Source organism: Pristiophorus japonicus, chromosome 15, assembly GCF_044704955.1.
Source record: "Pristiophorus japonicus isolate sPriJap1 chromosome 15, sPriJap1.hap1, whole genome shotgun sequence".
In the NCBI taxonomy this organism is placed as follows: Eukaryota; Metazoa; Chordata; class Chondrichthyes; family Pristiophoridae; genus Pristiophorus; species Pristiophorus japonicus.
In genome coordinates, this window is record NC_091991.1 from 146,822,569 (window position 1) to 146,843,685 (window position 21,117).

The 21,117-nt window shown below is 49.2% G+C and overlaps 1 protein-coding gene and 1 pseudogene across 1 annotated transcript in view; one reads left to right on the plus strand and one right to left on the minus strand.

Annotated features, from left to right (window-relative positions):
• The window catches only part of LOC139281110 (cytoplasmic phosphatidylinositol transfer protein 1-like), a 284,745-nt gene that overhangs the window by 43,794 nt on the left and 219,834 nt on the right, over window positions 1-21,117 (plus strand). The gene's annotated exons all lie outside the window — the stretch shown is intronic.
• Window positions 11,661-11,898, minus strand: LOC139226055 (U2 spliceosomal RNA; annotated as a pseudogene).

Consider the following 21,117-nt stretch of genomic DNA (forward strand, 5'->3'; position numbering starts at 1 on the left):
TCAACAGGAAATTGGAGGTCCCAAGGCCTAGTGTCAAGAAGGAGTGAAGTTGGAACTGCCTGAGCAGGTTCTGTATGTAAACCTAAAAGATCTAGATGGGCTGCACGGTGGTTCCTTGATCCTACCTTTTATTCTTATTGGAGCAGTTGTTGTACTGATGATGGCAAGGTTTACCCAAGACGACTGGAGGCCTGCTCTGCTGCACAGACCTAGTGCGCGCACATATCGCAGTGTGGGCTGGCCCGTGCTGCCTCTTTGCTAAATCAGGCGATACATGATCCCTTTAATGTAAGTTCTACTGAGATTAGTAATTGAGGCGTATGCACAGAGCTTTGGGGAAACTCTGCAGCAGGGAAAGCAGTTACAGTCTTCCTGAAAGATGTTAATCAGCCTCAGAGGCCAGAGTTGAATATGTCTTGGAGCCAGCATATAGGTTTGACCTAAGAATGGGGAAAGATCTATGCATGGGGGCAGGGGGCGAAAAATGGAAGCTCCTATGTGGTATCATCATCATCATCATCATCATCATCATCATCATAGGCAGTCCCTCGTATCGAGGATGACTTGCTTCCACGCCAAAAAAGGATAAGTTCACAGGTGCTCCAATGAAGGACCTAAAATTCCAGGTCCTGAACTACATATTGAAGGGTGGAAGATGCCTGTGCATGGATTTTTTAAACGTGTGGTGGTCGTTGCACACCAGCCACCACACGGGATTGACGGAGCTGGGTCTTGGTCCAGTGGCGAGGTTTACCCAAGACGACTGGAGACCAGCTCTGCTGCACGGACCTAGTGCGCACACATATCACACTGTGGGCTGGCCCGTGCTGGTCCTGGGCTCCTGGCCCCGAACTCACGCCTCTCCTGGGCCCTGATCACATCCCTCCACAGTCTCTCATCACTCCTGCTGTATCTGCCCACGGTCCAACCACCGACAAGGACCTTTGATGACGTCACTCTTTGCTGCTGTCGCAGCTCGCACTGCTCCCTGAAGTAGTATGCCTCCACCTGTAAATGGCCTGATAATAAAGGGATGGAGAGCCAGAAATAGTATTTGTTAAACATACAAAAAAAGACCCAGCAAAATGCTGGAAGGCAGAACCAATGAAACCTTTTTTTCGGGCAGAGCTCACAAGGTTATTAAATTGGGGAATTCAAAAACCTTGGTGTGGTTCTGTTGCATATGCTTTGTGTTACCCTGTTGAAGTTAGTATGCCTGTTGATTGTAAAATGATGCACAAAGGGGTTAGTGGCCATCACAGTTACAAATACTCACGTTTTATACCATCTCCAGCAGTGAGAACTTTTGGAATCGGGAAACAGCCAATAGGACCAAACAAACTAGTCCATTTTTCATACAACAGCAACTTACATTTATACCTGTATAGTGCCTTTAACATAGCAAAAAAATTCCAAGGAGCTTCATAGATAAATACCGTCTACTCATGCACTCACCATATCTCTCGGTACCTTCTCTCTTTATAGAAGCGAGAGACAATTTTCCTCTCAATACACTAGAGCGACAAGGATCACCTTGGCAGAAGTAGAGGAAAACTCAGCGGAGAGGATCACATCCCATAATTGAATTTATCATTTATTTAAATGGATGAGAATTGGGCCGAGAGGAGCGCATTCCATGAGGGAATAGGACCAATTTTTCGCTCGTGGATGGGAATTGGGCAGGATCTGTCCGGGGATTGAATCCATTGCCCCAAGAAGGGTTCAATTCCTGGACCCTATGATTTAATCTTTTCAACAAAATACCTCTGCCTCCTCTTCAGATGTCCCAGGGGCTGCTGGCCACGCCAGGCTGCTGCTGGGATTTGCTTTTACCCCCAAGCCTGTGGCAAGCTTCCTAATGAAAGCGGAAATCCCGCTGGGAACATGCTAAAAATAGTCGGATCAGCCGGGGTGAGGAGCGCAGGTTCTCAGGAGGTGGCTGAGCACCTGCCCCGACAAAGGTTCGTGACCCTTGGATAACCAGAAGGAAAATCCGCCCGATTATTCGTGCGTTCTTTGATTCTGGAACTTCTGTGTTGAGGGTCCGTTTAACCCCTCTCTTTCCCCATACTCCCCCCTCCCCCAGCGTAGATCAGCCCAACGCAGTATGGGGAGTAGAAAGAAAAAGGCTGAACCCTGGAAATCCGAAGTAAATAAATCTGAGCATGGATTCCTATCCCCACCAAGATCTGAAATCCCTTCTCCACCCTCACTTGAGGAAGATTGGAACATGCTTCCTATTAGATCATCGTTCGATGTAACATCTGCAGATGTGATTTCCTGTAAATCTGGTATAATGGTTATACAGAACCGTAGAAAGTTCGGGTAATGTTATTTTTGCTACTGCTTTCTAGCTGATTGGCACGCTGCGAGTTGTCTTCCAGATGCTGTCCTCCCTCTTCAGCACTGCAAAGTGTCCCTAGGCACACAGTGCATTGTAGTCAGAACTGTTCTTCTGGTATTCCTGATTTTAATCACTCCACCATTGGCGGCCGTGCTGTCAGCTGCTAATGCCTAAGCTCTGGAATTCCCTCCCTGAACCTCTCTGCCTCTCTAGCTCTCTCTCCTCCTTTAAGATGCTCCTTAAAACTTACCTCTTTGACCAAGCTTTTAGTCACCTGTCCTGATATCTCCTATGTGGCTCGGTTTCAAATTGTGTTTGATATTTGCTCCTTTGAAGCACCTTGGAAAGTTTTACTACATTAAAGGCGCTAGTGCAAGTGTCTGCATTCAGGGTGGAGCCTAATAGGTTCTTCACAATAGTGTTTAATGACTTGATAGAATCTGGTGGAGTTTAATAACCTGAATAATGCAGAGCACTCCACACAAGCCCCTGAGGTCTGCTGCAAAAATGATTGATTTATTGTCAATATCTTTTTATTCAAGTTTTTAAAAGACATTCATTTAGGGAATACCACCGATAACAGGCATGATTTACAGTGCAGAATTGATGTTGTTGCCTACAGACATCATTGAAGTAGATGAAGTGATCGGAGAGACAGCCCTGTCAATGATGAGACCACATGCAATGGCAGGGTTGGGGAAGTGGCCACATTTTGGGCCCAAGTTTCGGGTCGCGCCTAAATCGGCGCAGCCCGGACCTGGACGCCCGTTTTTCGCGCCACAAAGTGCACCTAAAAAAAACTCACCTATTCTCCGGCTTCCTGCAGGTCCTCTGGAGCTGGGCGCGGCGCAGCACGAGCTGTGGGGGGCGGAGCCAGGTCCCTGCGCTGAAAACAGTGCCGGGACCTCTGCACTCACTGGGGCTGCATGGATAAGGCTCACCTCCCACCCGACCCGACCCGACCCGACCCGACTTGACTCCCGCTCCCTGGACCGGGCCCGACCCGACCCCCGCTCTCCCCTCCCCGCCCCGGCGACCCGACCTCCGCGACTCCCCTCCCCCCCCCCGACCTCCGCGACTCTCTCTCCCCCCCCCCCCCGACCTCCACTACTCTCTTTCTCCCCCCCCCGACCTCCGCGACTCTCTTTCCCCCTCCCCCGACCTCCGCGACTCTCTTTCCCCCTCCCCCGACCTCCGCGACTCTCTTTCCCCCTCCCCCGACCTCCACTACTCTCTTTCCCCCTCCCCCCGACCTCCGCGACTCTCTTTCCCCCTCCCCCCGACCTCCGCGACTCTCTTTCCCCCTCCCCCGACCTCCATTACTCTCTTTCTCCCCCCCCGACCTCCGCGACTCTCTCTCCCCCCCCCCGACCTCCACTACTCTCTTTCTCCCCCCCCGACCTCCGCGACTCTCTTTCCCCCTCCCACCGACCTCCACGACTCTCTTTCCACCCTGACCTCCGCGACTCTTCCCCCCCCCCGCCGACCTCCGCGACTCTCCCCTCCTGACCTCCGCGACTCTCTTCCCCCCCCCCGTGACCTCCGCGACTCTCCCCCCCGACCTCCGCGACTCTCTCCCCCCGACCTCCGCGACTCTCCCCCTCCCCGACCTCCGCGACTCTCCCCCCCCGACCTCCGCGACTCTCTCCCCCCGACCTCCGCGACTCTCCCCCCCCCGTGACCTCCGCGACTCTCTCCCCCCGACCTCCGCGACTCTCTCCCCCCGACCTCCGCGACTCTCTCCCCCCGACCTCCGCGACTCTCCCCCTCCCCGACCTCCGCGACTCTCCCCCCCCAAACCTCCGCGACTCTCCCTCCCCCCGATCTCCACGACTCTTCCCCCCCCGACCTCCGCGACTCTCCCCCCCCCCCCGACCTCCACTACTCTCTTTCTCCCCTCCCGACCTCCGCGACTCTCCCCCCCCCCGACCTCCACTACTCTCTTTCTCCCCCCCGACCTCCGCGACTCTCTCTCCCCCCCCCCGACCTCCACTACTCTCTTTCTCCCCCCCGACCTCCGCGACTCTCTCTCCCCCCCCCCGACCTCCACTACTCTCTTTCTCCCCCCCCGATCTCCACGACTCTCTTTCCCCCTCCCCCCGACCTCCGCGACTCTCTTTCCCCCTCCCACCGACCTCCACGACTCTCTTTCCACCCTGACCTCCGCGACTCTTCCCCCCCCCGCCGACCTCCGCGGCTCTCCCCTCCTGACCTCCGCGACTCTTCCCCCCCCCGCCGACCTCCGCGACTCTCCCCTCCTGACCTCCGCGACTCTCTCCCCCCGACCTCCGCGACTCTCCCCCTCCCCGACCTCCGCGACTCTCCCCCCCCCGTGACCTCCGCGACTCTCCCCCCCCCGTGACCTCCGCGACTCTCTCCCCCCGACCTCCGCGACTCTCTCCCCCCGACCTCCGCGACTCTCTCCCCCCGACCTCCACGACTCTTCCCCCCCCGACCTCCGCGACTCTCCCCCCCCCCGACCTCCACTACTCTCTTTCTCCCCCCCCGACCTCCGCGACTCTCCCCCCCCGACCTCCACTACTCTCTTTCTCCCCCCCGACCTCCGCGACTCTCTCTCCCCCCCCCCGACCTCCACTACTCTCTTTCTCCCCCCCGACCTCCGCGACTCTCTTTCCCCCTCCCCCCGACCTCCACGACTCTCTTTCCACCCTGACCTCCGCGACTCTTCCCCCCCCGCCGACCTCCGCGACTCTCCCCTCCTGACCTCCGCGACTCTCTTCCCCCCCGTGACCTCCGCGACTCTCTCTCCCCCCCGACCTCCGCGACTCTCCCCCTCCCCGACCTCCGCGACTCTCCCCCCCGACCTCCGCGACTCTCCCCACCCCCGACCTCCGCGACTCTCCCCACCCCCGACCTCCGCGACTCTCTCCCCCCGACCTCCGCGACTCTCCCCCTCCCCGACCTCCGCGACTCTCCCCCCCGACCTCCGCGACTCTCCCCCTCCCCGACCTCCGCGACTCTCCCCCCCCGACCTCCGCGACTCTCCCCACCCCCGACCTCCGCGACTCTCTCCCCCCCGTGACCTCCGCGACTCTCTCCCCCCGACCTCCGCGACTCTCCCCACCCCCGACCTCCGCGACTCTCTCCCCCCCGTGACCTCCGCGACTCTCTCCCCCCGACCTCCGCGACTCTCCCCCTCCCCGACCTCCGCGACTCTCCCCCCCCCGACCTCCGCGACTCTCCCCCCCCCCCAAACCTCCATGACTCTCCCCCCCCCTGACCTCCGCGACTCTCCACCCCCCTGACCTCCGCGACTCTCCCCCCCTGACCTCTGCGACTCTCCCCCCCCCCGACCTCCGCGACTCTCCCCCCCCCCCCGACCTCCGCGACTCTCTCCATCCCCGACCTCCGCGACTCTCTTCCCCCCCCCCCCGACCTCCGCGACTCTCCCCATCCCCGACCTCCGCGACTCTCTTCCCCCCCCCCCGACCTCCGCGACTCTTCCCGCCCCCGATCTCCGCGACCCCCCGACCTCCGTGACCCCCCCCGACCCCCGACCCGGGACCCAAGACCCGACGCCACTTACCTGTAAATCCAGCCCGAAGTCTTGGGCCCGGCCGCTCAGCCTCCTTCTCTCCCTCCCTCCCCTCCCCTCTCCTTCCCTCCCTCCCTCCCCTCCTCCCCCTCCTTCTCCTCCCCCTCCTCCTCCTCCTCCCACCCCCCACCAACCCCCCTCCCCTCCCACCCCCCTCCTCCCCCCACCCCCCTCTACTTCCCTCCTTCCTCCCTCCCCCCCTCACCCCCCTTCTCCCTCTCCCCTAGCTGTCAGAAACACAGACACAGACAGACAGAGAGATAGAGACACTGACAGAGACACACTGGGGGGGCCGTCCCAGCACGCTGTTGGAGGGCTCCCGGTGCTGCAGTCGGTAAGTAGAAAATGTTTTATTTATTGATTTTTTAATATTTTTTATTTTTTATTCATTTATTTTGATTGATTTATTGATGTATTTATCATTTATTATTGATGATGGCTCTTTATTTGTAAAACTGAAGTGTTTAATGTTTGTAAACTTCCCTTTAAACCCCCCTCCCCCCCCTCCCCATTCCCTACGCCTGATTTGTAACCTACGCCTGATTTTCTAAGTGTAGGCAAGGTTTTTCTGAGCGTACAAAAATCTACACTTACTCCATTCTAAGTTAGTTTGGAGTATGTTTTCACTGCCTAAACTTTCAAAACGGGCGCAAGTGGCCGGACACGCCCACTTTTGAAAAAAAAAAATCTGTTCCAAACTGAAACTGTTCTAACTGACTACAACTGGAGCAAACTAAATGCCGAGAATTGCAATTTCTAAGATACTCCATTCTAAACCAGTTGCTCCAAAAAAACAGGAGCAACTCAGGCCGAAACTTGGCCCCTTTGTGGGTAGGGGAGTTGATGCGGAGGGTGAGCTTGAGGGAGGCGAAGAGAGCAAAGGAAATCAGCTGAATTGGGGAGGGAAAGTTAATATGGAGGCTGAAATGACTGAGTATTAGTGGCGCCTTGGTGCAGAGAATGAGGGCAAATTGGAAGGAAGGCGATCCGGGCAGGGATGGGGAGGAACCTCGAGTGAGCCGGATTGTTTTTGCGGGTGTTGGTTCTGTTTCTGAGCATCCTCCAACAGGACCTGTAAGGATCATTGGTTGGGCCGCTCGCTGCCTGGTACAAATGAGATGAGCGTGCACGAATGGGACATATTGCACGCCTGCAACACAATCCGTCCACTTTTCCCTCTGTGTAAACAAATAAACAGCAGAAAGTTCACCGGAGATGTTCCCGTGAGTGACATCTATTTGACACCCTAAATTATGAAGGCATCTTTGACACAAATATAAGGTCCTTTTACACTGCCACGTATTTGATTCAGATCTCGGGAGACCAGTGTCCATGTGGGAGGAGCCTGCATTTACATTGCTTAACTCACCATCTCGAATAAGCCAGTGGCAATGATTAGCAATGAGCTGAAATAATGTCTTCCTGGGTGTGCGGGTCTGTAAGGTCCTTTCCAACTCTTACATAGCAAGAGTGGACTTGAACCTACGCACAGGGCTGAACCACGAGAACTGCTGCATCACATTTCAGACTGAAACCTTGAAACATTAACCAGCTCAGAAATGACTGAGTTAGAGATTGCTCTCATTACTTGGGCAGGCCTTGGTGCAGCGGGACATTGCAGAGTAATGTTAAGTTTTACAAAGTTGAAGTCAAAGTTCACTTAAAAAGGGTTGTTGCACCTCTAGGTTTCTGGGGAATGAACTTGAGGGTTGTCCTGTTTATTAAGATTCCTTTTCAAATTGACGGATAGGCCTGGTGTTGGAAAATACTTTGTTGGAAGTCCTTCTATGCATCAAGTTATTAGCCGAGCTGGGATCCAGCCAATAATAGGCGTTCTATTTCCTAAGGTATTAACTTAACACCACAACGCTCACAGCAAACGGAAACACTGGGCCCAGTTTTAACTCTTGTTGGGTTTTGTGCAGGTGGTTGGTAAGGTGAGTTTAAAAACTCACCCACTGCTGCAGAAATCGGTCCCTGGCTGTTTTTAACTTCTGGGTCTCATTAACATGCTGTCCGTCCATTTTCTGCCCATTCTGGGCAAGAAGTGACAGAAAGTTGGATGGCCAGGAGGCCACAGGCCCACACAAGGTAGGTGGTGGGATCAGGTTCCATGGGCATCTCGCGGGGAGATCTCCCATTCGGGAAGAGAGCGGGGGATGGGTGCAGTGGGTGGGGGTGGTAATCCAAGGCAGGGGAGGACTGCACTTTTTTTGAGGGAGGATCTCCCCTGCTCCTTCTGGCTATGCAAAGGAAAGAAAAAACATTTCGCCTCTTCTGAGGCTGATCCTCTTCTGTTGCGGGTTAGCCTGGTGGAGAAGGCATAGCTCAGGTTCTGAGTTTAAAATGGCAGTCACGTCCTGATGATGTAATCGGGACCCGACACGCAAATGTAAAGAAGGACCCCTTCCAGCTTTGCCGCCTGCTCAGGAGGACTGTGGGATCCTGGTGTCTGCAGGGTGGCGAAGTAATTCGGGACATTGTGACTCCTGGCCTGCCCGGGATCCACCAGGTGCTATGGGTTAAAATCACCCCCAATTTTGCTGATGAGAGTTTATAGCTTGGGGGAAAAGCTCACCCAGCTTAACTACATCTACTAAATGGCAAGGTGTCCATTAAAAATCCACACAACCTACTAAAAGTGTCCTACTAAAGCCCTCAGCTCCCGCTCAGCAGAAACTCTGAGTGCCCTCTGGGAGATTGCCAATCTGAGCCAGTCGAGGTTCGCTTACACTGCTATCCCAGTGCAAAAAATCCAACATAGGCCATTAAAGGAAAATAACCTCGGAAGCATATTACTAAAGTGTAAAGTTTACACTTGTTATCGTCCTCGAATTAAAAGCCCCTAGCCACTTCAAATGCAACATTTCTCTACACAACAGTGACTACACTTCAAAAGTATTTAATTGGCTGTGAAGCGCTTTGGGACATCCTGTGGCCGTGAAAGGCGCTATAGAAAGGCAAGTTCTTAATCTTTCTCCATTTCTCCAAACAATCCCTGCTTAATGCTGGAGGCAGTTATTCAGCATGTAATCCTGGTACGGAGGGGTTAAGTGACTCTGCTCCACTCCTTATATTAATTCTTTATCATAACAACATGTGTAAAATTGAAACGAAAAGTAAAAAAAAAACTGCAGAACTGAACCAAAAGCAGCAAATCCTGGAAACGCTCAGCAGATCGGTCAGCTTCTGAGATGGTTTCAAGAGATGAGCTAACGTTTCAGGCGTAGATCCTTCATCCCTCGTGACATAAGTGAGACTCAGAAGGATCTTGTCAGTTTTGTATTCCACGGTGTCTGCCCCTGAACGATGTAAATGCTCCCAAGTCTTGTGTGGGATGTGAGTGAGAGCAGAGCACAGTATCCCCGCCATCCCAAACGATTACAGGAGAAAGTCAGACACTGGAGTCGGCATGTGTGGTATATAGTGCTAGGAGACAATTGCACCCCCCCCCCCCCCCCATACGACTCTCTCTGCATTTGCTAAGTTCTAGAACTCAGTGGGTGCAGAGGAATGTTAGTCACTCAACAACAACTTGTATTTATATAGCGCCTTTAACGTAGTAAAACGTCCCAAGACACTTCACAGGAGTGTTCTAAGACAACAAAGAAGCTCCACTGGAGTGTTTATTGACTGGAAGTTCACCACACACCAGAAAGACCAGAGCCAAGTTACAGAAACCTGGCAGTACTGATATTGGGATGGAAAGCCAGTGATCCAGTGCAATCCCCCACCCCACTCTGTACCTTACCTCAACAGGACCGATGTTATTTCGAAGGCCTCAGAGTTGAATCCCTTTTCCCGACCATTCAGAAAAGATTTCAAGTGGCCTAGTCATCTCCCCAGCTCACAGATCAAGTGTCATTTCCCTTTGCAATTTGCTCAGGAAAGAAATCCTTTGCTGTAGAACTGATGTTGTGTCTGTATGAATATGCCAAAGCCATTGATTGCAGTGTGAGACTTTAGTGCTGATGAGATCACATATCCATATCATTCGAAGCTCCTGTGGGGACTGATGAGCAGTTCAGTGGGCTCGATTGTTTCTTTGCTCTGGGGCTTGTTGCGAATGCAGCCAAGGTGATAAAATGATAAGTTTTATCTTGCTCCTTAAAACCTACCTCTTTGACCAAGCTTCTGATCACCTGCCCTAATATCTCCTTTATGTGGCTCGGTTTCATTTTATGTCTGTAAACGTTCCTGTGACTTTTTTTTTTACTATGTTAAAGGCGCTATATAAATGCAAGTTGTTGTTTACCTCTCTAAAGGCTGTAAGGTATTGTCAGTTTCCAAGCAATTCCCATTGGATGATAGTGAAAAATGTGCTTTCCGATAGTAACTAGTAATTGGAACTAATTGGGGTTAAGCATGAACCAGAGCTACAAACCCAAACTAATCTGAGCACTAAATTGCAGTTTAGCACTAATTGATGCTTATTCAATAGCTGCACCGCAACAGACTTTGAGGATAGGCAATTGGTTAAACAGTGGTGAGCTATGTGTGTGTGTTGTGTTGTGCAAGTGTATTTGAGGTGGGGACTGACTTCCGAGACTGGTGTTTTGAGCATATCGTCACGGTAACATTCAGGGCACCGAAGCTATACTGGACCCAAGAGTGCTCGATTCTGAAACTGGGTGTGAAATAGAAAAACGTTCCTTTTCCCAGCACTGCCATCAATCACCTTGATGAGCATAAGTGCACAGAATGTATATACTGGCACTGACATCAAACAGTGCGTCTGACAGCAAAGAGGCTTTATTAACCAAGGTTACTGTAGAGGAAGTACTTTGTGTAAAATCCACTGTAATACTGCGAGCCAGAGTTGGCTGTTCTAACTACAGTGACGCCGAGCTCCCTCCCCTCGCCCAAGAAGAAAAGAATCTGGGTCTTATCATTCCCTCAGACATTACTCAGCCCGTCACAATCCAATGAGTTACTTTTTGAAGTGCAGTCGCTGTTTTATAGGCAAATGTGGCTGCCACCTCCCCCAGCCAGTTATAGCCTAAAGAAAAAAGAAAGGCATAGCATCAGCTGAGAGAAATTATACTGCACTGCTTTTAGCTCTCCTCTCTTGTGGTAAAAGCCTCTTACTGAATACAGTACAAAAACAATGTTCTCATCGAGGTGGGGATCGTCGGGTCAGCCATGGTTCAATGGTTGCACTCTCGCCGCTCAGTCAGGAGGTTGTGGGTCTGAGTCCCACTCCAGAGACTTGAGCACATCTGAGCTGACACTCCAGTGCCGTACTGAGCTCCGCTGCACTGTTGGAGGTGCCGGCTTTCATGAGACGTTAAACCAAGGCCCTGTCTGTCCTCTCAGGTGGATGATAAAGATCCCGTGGCATTTATTTGAAGAAAGGCAGGGGCGTTCACCCAGTGTCCTGGCCAACATTTATATATTTGTATAATCCCGTCGTTACAATTTGTATTCTGCTGAGGGATCACAATTGTGTGGGGCAGGCTGGATGGACCAGTGGGTCTTTTCCTGTCAGTCATTGTTCTTATTCGTATCCATCAGCCACCATCACTGAAAAACAGAATATCTAATCATTTGTCTCATTGCTGTTTATGGGAGCTTGCTTTTTGCCAGGGAAACACCACACACAGTGGCTGGGAAATACTTTCGATCTGCTCCCACTTTGCCGTTGTTTTTTTTAAATTCGTAGCCAATCGTTCCAATTCTTTGTCAAATCACAAACGCCAGAGGTCACCTTGCACACATCAAGGATCACTCTGCGCCAATGCTCTTAGCCAAAAGGCCTAGAGCCACTGCACCGTTCCTGGAAGTACTGCAATACCAGGTTCGTGCCATGGAGGTGGATGGGTCAGGCCCCCCACACACCTCCGTGGAGGTGGATGGTTCAAGCCACCCCACCCACCTCCTATTTCCAAAAAGCAAGCATATACCTTCCTGATCCAGGGAGAACCACCTTGGGGTCATGGTGGTTACTCCCCTGTCAGGTCAGTTATGCATGATCTTAGCCAAAAGGCCGAGAAGCCGTTGTTACTCCACTGAGTGGAAACCATGACAACTTTCCTTCGGCCTCCTGCCTCTCGCAATCCCATTCCCAGCTGCCGTGTCCCACCTGCTTCGGGTGGGCTACCAACTGGGGGCATGCGAATAAAGCCTGGGAGTTAGATTATGCTGGGCCTCACACTGCCGAGGTCAGGGGAGGATTGCTGCTCACCTCGGCTTGAATTCGCCCTGAGTTAAAATCGGGCCTTTGTATGTCTGTTGGTCTCTGGGAGATGATGCGGATATTTAACACGGTGCATTCTAATCATTGAAAACTGCAGTGCCCTGACTTTAGTGAGAGTATTGTTTACCAAATGTAAGTTGGAGCCAAAATAAAACATTAATGGTCTTTAAACAGGTAAACAAAATGTTCCTCCTGGAGCAAAAATAATCCGGTCATTGCAGCAGTGGGAAATTTCAGCAAGGCGCATATGCTGGATTTATGCTGCACAATGTTTCTTGGATTTTATAGGTGTGGTAGCATAGTGGTTATATTACTGGACTGGTGTTCCTGAGGCCTGGACTCATGATCTGGAGACATGAGTTCAAATCCCACCATGGCAGTTGGGGAATTTAAATTCAGTTAATTAAATAAATCTGGAATAAAAAGCTAGTATCAGTAATGGTGACCATGCAACTTCCGGATTGTCATAAAAACCCATCTGGTTCACTAATGTCCTTTGGGAAAGGAAATCTGCTGTCCTTACCTGGCCTTGTCTATATGTGACTCCAGACCCACAGCAATGTGGTTAACTCTTAACTGCCCTCTGAAATAGCCCAGCAAGGAATATCTTCACCACATGGACTGCTGTGGTTCAAGAAGGCGGCTCACCACCACCTCCACCTTCTCAAGGCCAGTTAGTGATAGGCAATAATGCTCACATCCCATGAATGAAAACAAAGGGCAGTTTTTTTCCCCCTCCGCTCGTCCAAGAAGAAAAGAATCGGCGTCTCATCATTCATTCCCGCAGACCAACGTTGCTAAGTCCTTCATAATCCAATGAGCCACTTTTTGAAGAGCAGTCGCTGTTTTATAGGAAAATGCAGCAGCCAGTGTGCCTGCAGCAAGGGCCCATAAACTGCATGACTTCACAAACCAGTTAATTTCCTTATGTGGCTCAGTGTCAAATGTTTGTCTTATAATCGCTCCTGTTAAACGCCTCGGGATGTTTTACTATGTTAAAGGCGCTATATAAATGCAAGATGTTGGTGGTGTTGAGGAAACACTGTTGGCTAGGACACCGGGAGGACCCCTGTGTCCTTCTTTGAATAATGCCACGGGTTATTTGACATCCACTTGAACGGACATGCGTCGTTTCCTTTTAACATCTTATCGGAAAGGCAGCACCTGGGGTAATAATAATAATAACTTTATATAGCACATTTAACGTAGTAAAACACCCCAAGGCGCTTCACAACAGTGTTACAGACAAATAGATAAATTTGGCACCGAGCCACAGAAGAAATGAAGGCAGATGATCAAAAGCTTGTTTAAAGAGGTAGGTTTTAAGGAGTGTCTTAAAGGAGGAAAGCGAGGTACAGAGGCGTAGAGGTGTAGGGAGGGAGTTCCAGAGGTTGGGGCCCAGGCAGCTGAAGACAGTCCACCAATGGTTGAGCAGTTATAATGAGAGATGTTCAAGAGGCCAGAATTTGAGGAGCGCAGACATCTTGTGGGGTTGTGAGGCTGAAAAGGATTACAGAGATAGGGAGGGGCAAGTCCATGGAGTGATTTGTAAACAAGGATGAGAATTTTGAAATCGAGGCGTTGTTTAACCGGGAGCCAATGTAGGTCAGAAAGCACAAGGGTGATGGATAACGCAGCACTCCCTCAGCATTGCCCTGAAGTATCAGCCTGGTCTATGGGCCCAAAGTCCTTGAGTGGGCCTTAAAGAAAGAAAGACTTGCATTTATATAGTGCCTTTCACAACCACCGGATGTCTGAAAGCGCTTTACAGCCAATGAAGTACTTTTGGAGTGTAGTCACTTGTAATGTGGGAATACTCACAACCTTTTCAGATTTACCTCAGTTGATGTGGCAGCCATGTACGAGATTAAACATAGGCAGGAGCCGATTTTCAGTAACTGATCACTTAGGAGTGTGGTTGTACACTGTCAAAAAGGAGCAATAAGGAATGTTGATCATCAAAATACTGGCGGATCTTCAATGTGAACCTGGATGGCTCAATACTTTGATTACATTTCTGTAAAACACCTAGAGATGTTTTTCTGTGTTAAAGGCACAATATAAATGCAAATCATTGTTGATGAATGCTCCAGTGCAGCACAGAGCTGCAGTATCGTAAATATCGTCTTTCAGACTAGACTTTAAACACAGGCCCTGTCTGCCCTCACAGGTGGACATAGAAGATCCCATGGCACCATTTCGAAGAGGAGCAGTGGAGTTCTCCCCAGTGTCCTGGCCAATATTTATCCCTTAACCAACATCACTAAAACAGGTTATCTGGTCATTATCCCATTGCTGTGCTCAAAATTAGCTACCACATTTCCTACATTTCTGCAGTTTAATGTACAGTTAAAGGACAAAATTTTGAAATTTGCAGATAACATGAAACTTGGAGGAGAAGTAAACAGTGAGGACTCCAACTATTTACAATCTATATGGCCTACTCCTGTTCCTATTTGTTATATTCTTATATTAACGACTTGGAAGAAGAGACTGAGTGTAACGTAGCCAAGTTTACTGATGATACAAAGATGGGAGGAAAAGCAATGTGTGAGGAGGACACAAAAAATCTGCAAAAGGACATAGGCAGGCAAAGTGAGTGGGCAAAAATTTGGCAGATGGAGTATAATGTTGGAAAGTGTGAGGTCATTCACTTTGGCAGAAAAAAATCAAAGAGCAAGTTATTATTTAAATGGAGAAAGATTGCAAAGTGCCACAGTACAGCGGGACCTGGGGGTACTTGTGCATGAAACACAAAAGGTTAGTATGCAGGTACAGCAAGTGATCAGGAATCTTGGCTTTTATTGCAAAGGGGATGGAGTATAAAAGCAGCTATACGCTACAGCTATACAAGGTATTGGTGAGGCCACACCAGGAATACTGCGTGCAATTTTGGTTTCCATATTTAAGAAAGGATATACTTGCTTTAGAGGCAGTTCAGAGAAGATTCATTTGCTTGATTCCAGAGATGAGGGGGTTGACTTACGAGGAAAGGTTGAGTAGGTTGGGCCTTTACTCATTGGAATTCAGAAGAATGAGAGGTGATCGTATCGAAGCGTATAAGGTTATGAGGGGGCTTGACAAGTGGATGCAGAGAGGATGTTTCCACTGATGGGGGAGATTAGAACTAGTGGGCATAATCTTAGAATAAGGGGCTACCCATTTAAAACTGAGATGAGGTGAAATTTCTTCTTTCAGAGGGTTGTAAATCTGTGGAATTCGCTGCCTCAGAGAGCTGTGGAAGCTGGACATTGAATAAATTTAAGACAGTTTCTTAAACGATAAGGGGATAAGGGATTATGGGGAACAGACAGGGAAGTGGAGCTGAGTCCATGATCAGATCAGCCATGATCCTCTTGAATGGCGGAGCAGGCTCGAGGAGTCGTATAGCCTACTCCTGTTCCTATTTATTATGTTCTTATTTTCTTATAAGATAGTAATATACTTCAAGAGGACATAGATAGGCTGGTGGAATGGGCGGGCACATGGCAGATGAAATTCAACGCAGAAAATTTTGAGATGATACATTTTGATAGGAAAAGTGAGGAGAGACAATGGGGGAGAAATTGGGGTCATTTGCGCCTCCCGTAATGGGGCACAAACAATCTTTTTGCCAGGGTGCCGCTAACGGCTCCCACTAAATTCCACGGGAGTTTAGCGGTAACCGGTAGCGCCCCGCTCCGCTGTGCCGGCAATGACGACATCATCACCGTGCACAGCGACCCATTTTTGTCACAGAGCAAAAATTCAGGATTGCCTCCTGAAGCTGCGTTGGGTGATGCCTCCTTTAATGAAGGGAAGGGCCCCTTCCTCACATCAGCACTACACTCCCAATGTGTAGCACTCCATACCCGCTCCCTCTGCTTCCGCCCCGATCGCGCCCCAGAGAGAAAGTGGAGCGTGGTTTTTTGCACGTCATTTCCTCTCTGGGGGCGGGGTGGTAACCCCAATTTCGCAAGCGAGGCGGGACCTCTGCGCCTGGCGCAGGAACTCCCGCCTCCTGGATGTTACCACCCCAAAACTGGGCGCCAAGCAGTTTACTGGCCAATATGTGCTAAATGGGTACAACTTTAAAGGGCATGCAAGAACAGGGTATTTGTGCACAAATCTTTGACAGGTTTTCAAAGCAGTTCATAAAGCATATGGGATCCTGGGCTTGAAAATTGAGGCATAGAGCACAAAAGCCAGAACGTTAAACTAAGCCTATATAAAGCATTAATTCGGCCACAGCTGGAGTATTGTGTCTAAGTCTGGGCACCAGATTTTAAGAAAGACATGTAGGCTTTGAGAGGGTACAGAAGCAATTTACTAGAATGGTTCCAGGGTTGAGGGTTCCTTGGATCAGAGAAGGCTCAGAGAAGATTGATGGAGGTGTTTAAAATCACAAAGGGTTTAGAGTGAATAAAGAGAAAGTATTTCCAATGGCTGAAGGGTCGATAACAAGAGGGTTCAGATTTAAGGTGATTGGCAAAAGAACCAGAGGCAACATGAGGAAAAACCTTTTTACGCAACGAGTGGTTAGGATTTGGAATGCACTACCTGATTGGGTGGTGGATACAGATTCAATAGCAGCCTTCAAAAGGGAATTAGAAACCTCGAAATATAGAAATTTACAGCGCAGGAGGCGGCCATTTCGGCCTATCGTGTCCGCGCCGGCCGACAAAGAGCTGCATGGCCCTTGGTCAGCAGCCCTGAAGGTTACATATAAACCTATGAACAATGGCAGAAAGGCAAAGAGCACCCAGCCAAACCAGTCCGCCTCACAACTGCGACACCCATTATACTGAAACATTCTACACTCCATCCCAACCAGAGCCATCTGATCTTCTGGGAGAGGCAAAAACCAGATAAAAACCCAGGCCAATTTAGGGAGAAAAAATCTGGGAAACTTCCTCTCTGACCCATCCAGGCGATCGAAACTAGTGCAGGAGATCACCCTGGCCGTATTCGATTCCCTGCAGTACTTACCATTAATACTGTGCTGGACAACAAAAGGTCATCCAGTCTAATCCTTGCAGATCCTGTAAATGCTTGCAGGAGGAAAAATTGCAGGGATATGGGGAAAGAGCAGGAGAATGGAACTAACTGGATTGCTCTTCAAAAGAGCTGGTGTGGACTCGATGGGCCAAATGGCCTTCTGTGCTGTAACCATTCTATGATTCTATGTTCTTCATTTTCAGCAGGTACATGCACTGAGCCAATCAGAAAGACTGAAAGAAAGTTTCGGATTTGCCCTGAGGCAGATTCCATCTTGTTAACAGTTATACTGAAAGGTTTGTTGAGATTTTACAAAAAAATTGTGGTGTCTGATATTCCTAGGGCTGTTCATAGCTGCCAGGTAGATTCCAATTATGATTGCACCTCCTAAATCAGAAACTGGTCCGACATTAGCCAGGTTGCCCGTTTATTGAGGGTAATGTCACATGTGAATGAATTCCTTGTGCATCTGTTGCTTCAGTGATACATGAAGGTCAGACTAATGAGGTGTGACTGTACCTGGTATCAGTCTCTATTTAAAGGCTTTAAAGTCCAGCTCCATTTCTGAGCAGCATTAAACATTGCAAGCGCAAATGGAAAAAGAGCAGTGAAGTGTATGGTTAATCCAACAGTAAACATGGTGCTCACGTTTGGGGCTCTTAAGTGTTTGCTTTACTAATGAGAAATATCACTGACCTAACTGCCTAGTGTAAAAATGAGGTCTTCATTACACAAAGAAGCATTTTTAGATGCCGTGGCACAGGATATGGAGCATCGATTAGCATTGGCAACGGGTATCACCTGGAACACACAGTTTAAAGCCGAGATCATTCATTAATTGTGTTTCCAAATCAATGTTTATCATGTGATTTATTCAACCTGTTCTGATCTGGGATTGTCCTCCTTAGAGCAGTGAAGGTTAAGTGGAGATTTAATAGAGGTGTTCAAAATTATGATGAAGGTTTTTGATAGAATAGATAAGGAGAAACTTTCCAATTCAGGTAACATTATTGTAAATCTCCTCTGCACCCTTTCCTGTGCAATCACATCTTTCCTGTAATGTGGTGACCAGAACTGCACACAGTACTCCAGCTGCAGCCTAACCAGTATTTTATACAGTTCAGGCATAACTTCCTTGCTCTTGTATTACATACCTCGACTAATAAAGGCAAGTATTCCATATGCTTTCTTAACCACCTTATCTACCTGGCCTGCTACCTTCAGAGATCTGTGGACCTGCACTCCAAGGTCCCTTTGTTCCTCTACACTTTTCAGTATCGTACCATTTAATGTGTATTCCCTTGCATTGTTAGACCTCCCCAAATGCATTACCTTACACTTATCCGTATTGAATTCCATTTGCTACTGTACTGCCCACCTGACCAGTACATTGATATCTTCCTGCAGTCCACAGCTTTCTTCCTCATTATCAACCATATAGCCTATTTTAGTATAAGTGCAAACTTCTTAATCGTACCCCCAACATTCAAGTCCAAGTCATTGATATATACAGTACCACAAAAAGCAAGGGACCTAGCACTGAGCCCTGCAGAACCCCACTGGAAACAGCCTTGCAGTCACAAAAACACCCATCAACCATTACCCTTTGTTTCCTGCCTCCGAGCCAATTTTGGATCCAACTTGCCACTTTGCCTTGGATCCCATGGGCTTTTACTTTCATGACCAGTCTGCCACGTGGGACCTTATCAAAGGTTTTGCTGAAATCCATATACATTACATCATACGCATTGCCCTCATTGACCTTCCTTGACCCTCCTGGTTACTTCCTCAAACAATTCAATCAAGTTAGTCAGACACGATTTTCCCTTAACAAATCCATGCCGACTATCCTTGATCAATCCATGTCTTTCCAAATGAAGATTTATTCTGTCCCTCAGGATTTACATAAATACATGAAGGAAAACATTTACATGGCTATGGTGAAAGAGCAGGGGAGTGGGACAAATTGGATAGATCTTTCAAAGAGCCGGCACAGACATGATGGGTCAAATGGCCTCCTGTGGTGCTGTAAGATTCAATGAAAACTGCCTCCTCTTGTTCACTAGTACCTGATTCCAAAAGGAATGTAGTACCGAGAACATCAGGGCCTGGGCCTTTTGGGGAAAAAATTAGCAGAATTCAGTCATTTAGTCAAATAATCCATAGTTCCTGCTGACAAAGGTGATAAAGGGCCTGCAGTGGAAAAGTTGACTCCTGAAAATTGGGAAAGCCATTTTTCTTTCACAACGCAGATTAATAGTGGTCAAGATGCCAGTCTGTGCTGGACAATAATTTAGTTGGTAGTAATGCAACCTCAGCTCCAAAGTCGTCATAAATCTTCCGTAGGTGGCTAAAAGCAAAAGGATGTTAAAAGGCAGGAGTGCGGGGGTGGCCATTTCCTGAGTGGGATTTTGATATCAAAAGAGCTGGACCAATTGGCTAAAACCAAATGCAATTGAGAGCAGGTTTTTAATGTCTTTCATTTATTTTATATGTTTCATTGCCCACCCCTTGACCAGTCCCTAATGTCAAATTGATCAGCATTTGTCTGGAGTGCTGAATGTATCAAACGGTGTGCCAATAAATTGGTGCAACGTTATAAACATTGCAATGTTTAGTCCTCAGCAATGTTGCGACATAACATTTGGCAAAACAGCGTGCTGTAGCAACTGGGGCCAATCCTTCTGAGAAGTCTCCAGTATGCTGCTGTGCCCCATTCTCAGTTATGGCAGTTTAAGTTGCAATGGGGTTTAGTTTGCTCTGAGCATTCGCGCTAGTTTATTCACTAATTGTACTTGTAAAGTGTTGGGGAGAGAAATTTGGTTGGATAGTGCCCCTCGCGAGGGTCGCAACGGGGCGCTAAAGGATTTGCAGTGGCGAGCACCGGCATTAGCACTGTTCGGCAAATTGGATTGGAGGGTTTTTAAGGCGCTAATATCGGGCAGTCGCTAAATTTAGCGGCGGGGAATGGTTTGCGACGGCAGCACAAGTTGTGCCGGTACCGGCCGCGCAGAGGAATATCGCCCGGGAGCGTAGCGCCATTGTGCAACGCCCCCGGTATCGACACGGATACCAGATTTGGTTTGCGATGCACCCGTAACGCCCCATAGTGACTCCGTCAGAGAAAGCTGGCGTGCAGAGCTGTTCCGGGACATTAAGGGAAGGAATGACTGCATGAGGAAAGTGTGATTGATATTTTTAAAAACATTTTTTGCAATGTAACTTTATTTGGGGTGAGTAATGTATAGGGAATGTTTTTGTATTTTTTGTTGCAGGGAGGCCTCTCTGAGGGCGCTATGAAGTTGGCTCTTCAGTTCCAGATATTCAGTTGCTCACCCGGCCTAGTGCCCTAAGAGAAGTGTGGAACGCCTCCCTTAGCGCTCCACTCCACTATCACAGTGCAGCCACTGAATTTTGTGGCTGCGTCGCAAACCATTTTCCAGCGCTAAGTTTAGCGATCGCTCAATATTAGGGCTTTAAAAACCCTCCAACCGAATTTCCAGCCCTTGGAATTTTGTACGTCAATTTTAAAATCATCCCTCCATGGTCTCACCCTTCCCTATCTCCGTAACCTCCTCCAGCCCTATAAGCCTTCGGGAACCAAGCTTTTCTTTTGTCCATCCCAATTTCCATCGCCCCACCGTTGGCGGCTGTGCCTTCAGTCATTTAGACCAGGGGTTCTCAACCTTTTCGCTTTTGAGGCCACCCCCCCCCCCCCCATGTTATAATAAATTCCACGGATCACCTGTGACACCACGCAAGTATTTTTATAGCCGCTAGAGGAAGGGAGGGAAGCTGCAGAGGCAGCTGAATGGTTGGTCTCAATCTTAGTGACAAAATCCATTAACTCCTTGCACTTGGAGGTGAGGGTGGAGGAGACAGGGGAGAGGGGTTTAAGAAGACTTATTGAGTGAATGGTTTATAGTCCAAAAGACTTTTATTCATGCAACAGATAAAATCATAGAAATTTACAGAACAGAAGAAGGCCATTTGGCCCATCGCGTCCGTGCCGGCCGACAAAGTGCTATCCAGCCTTGGAAGGAA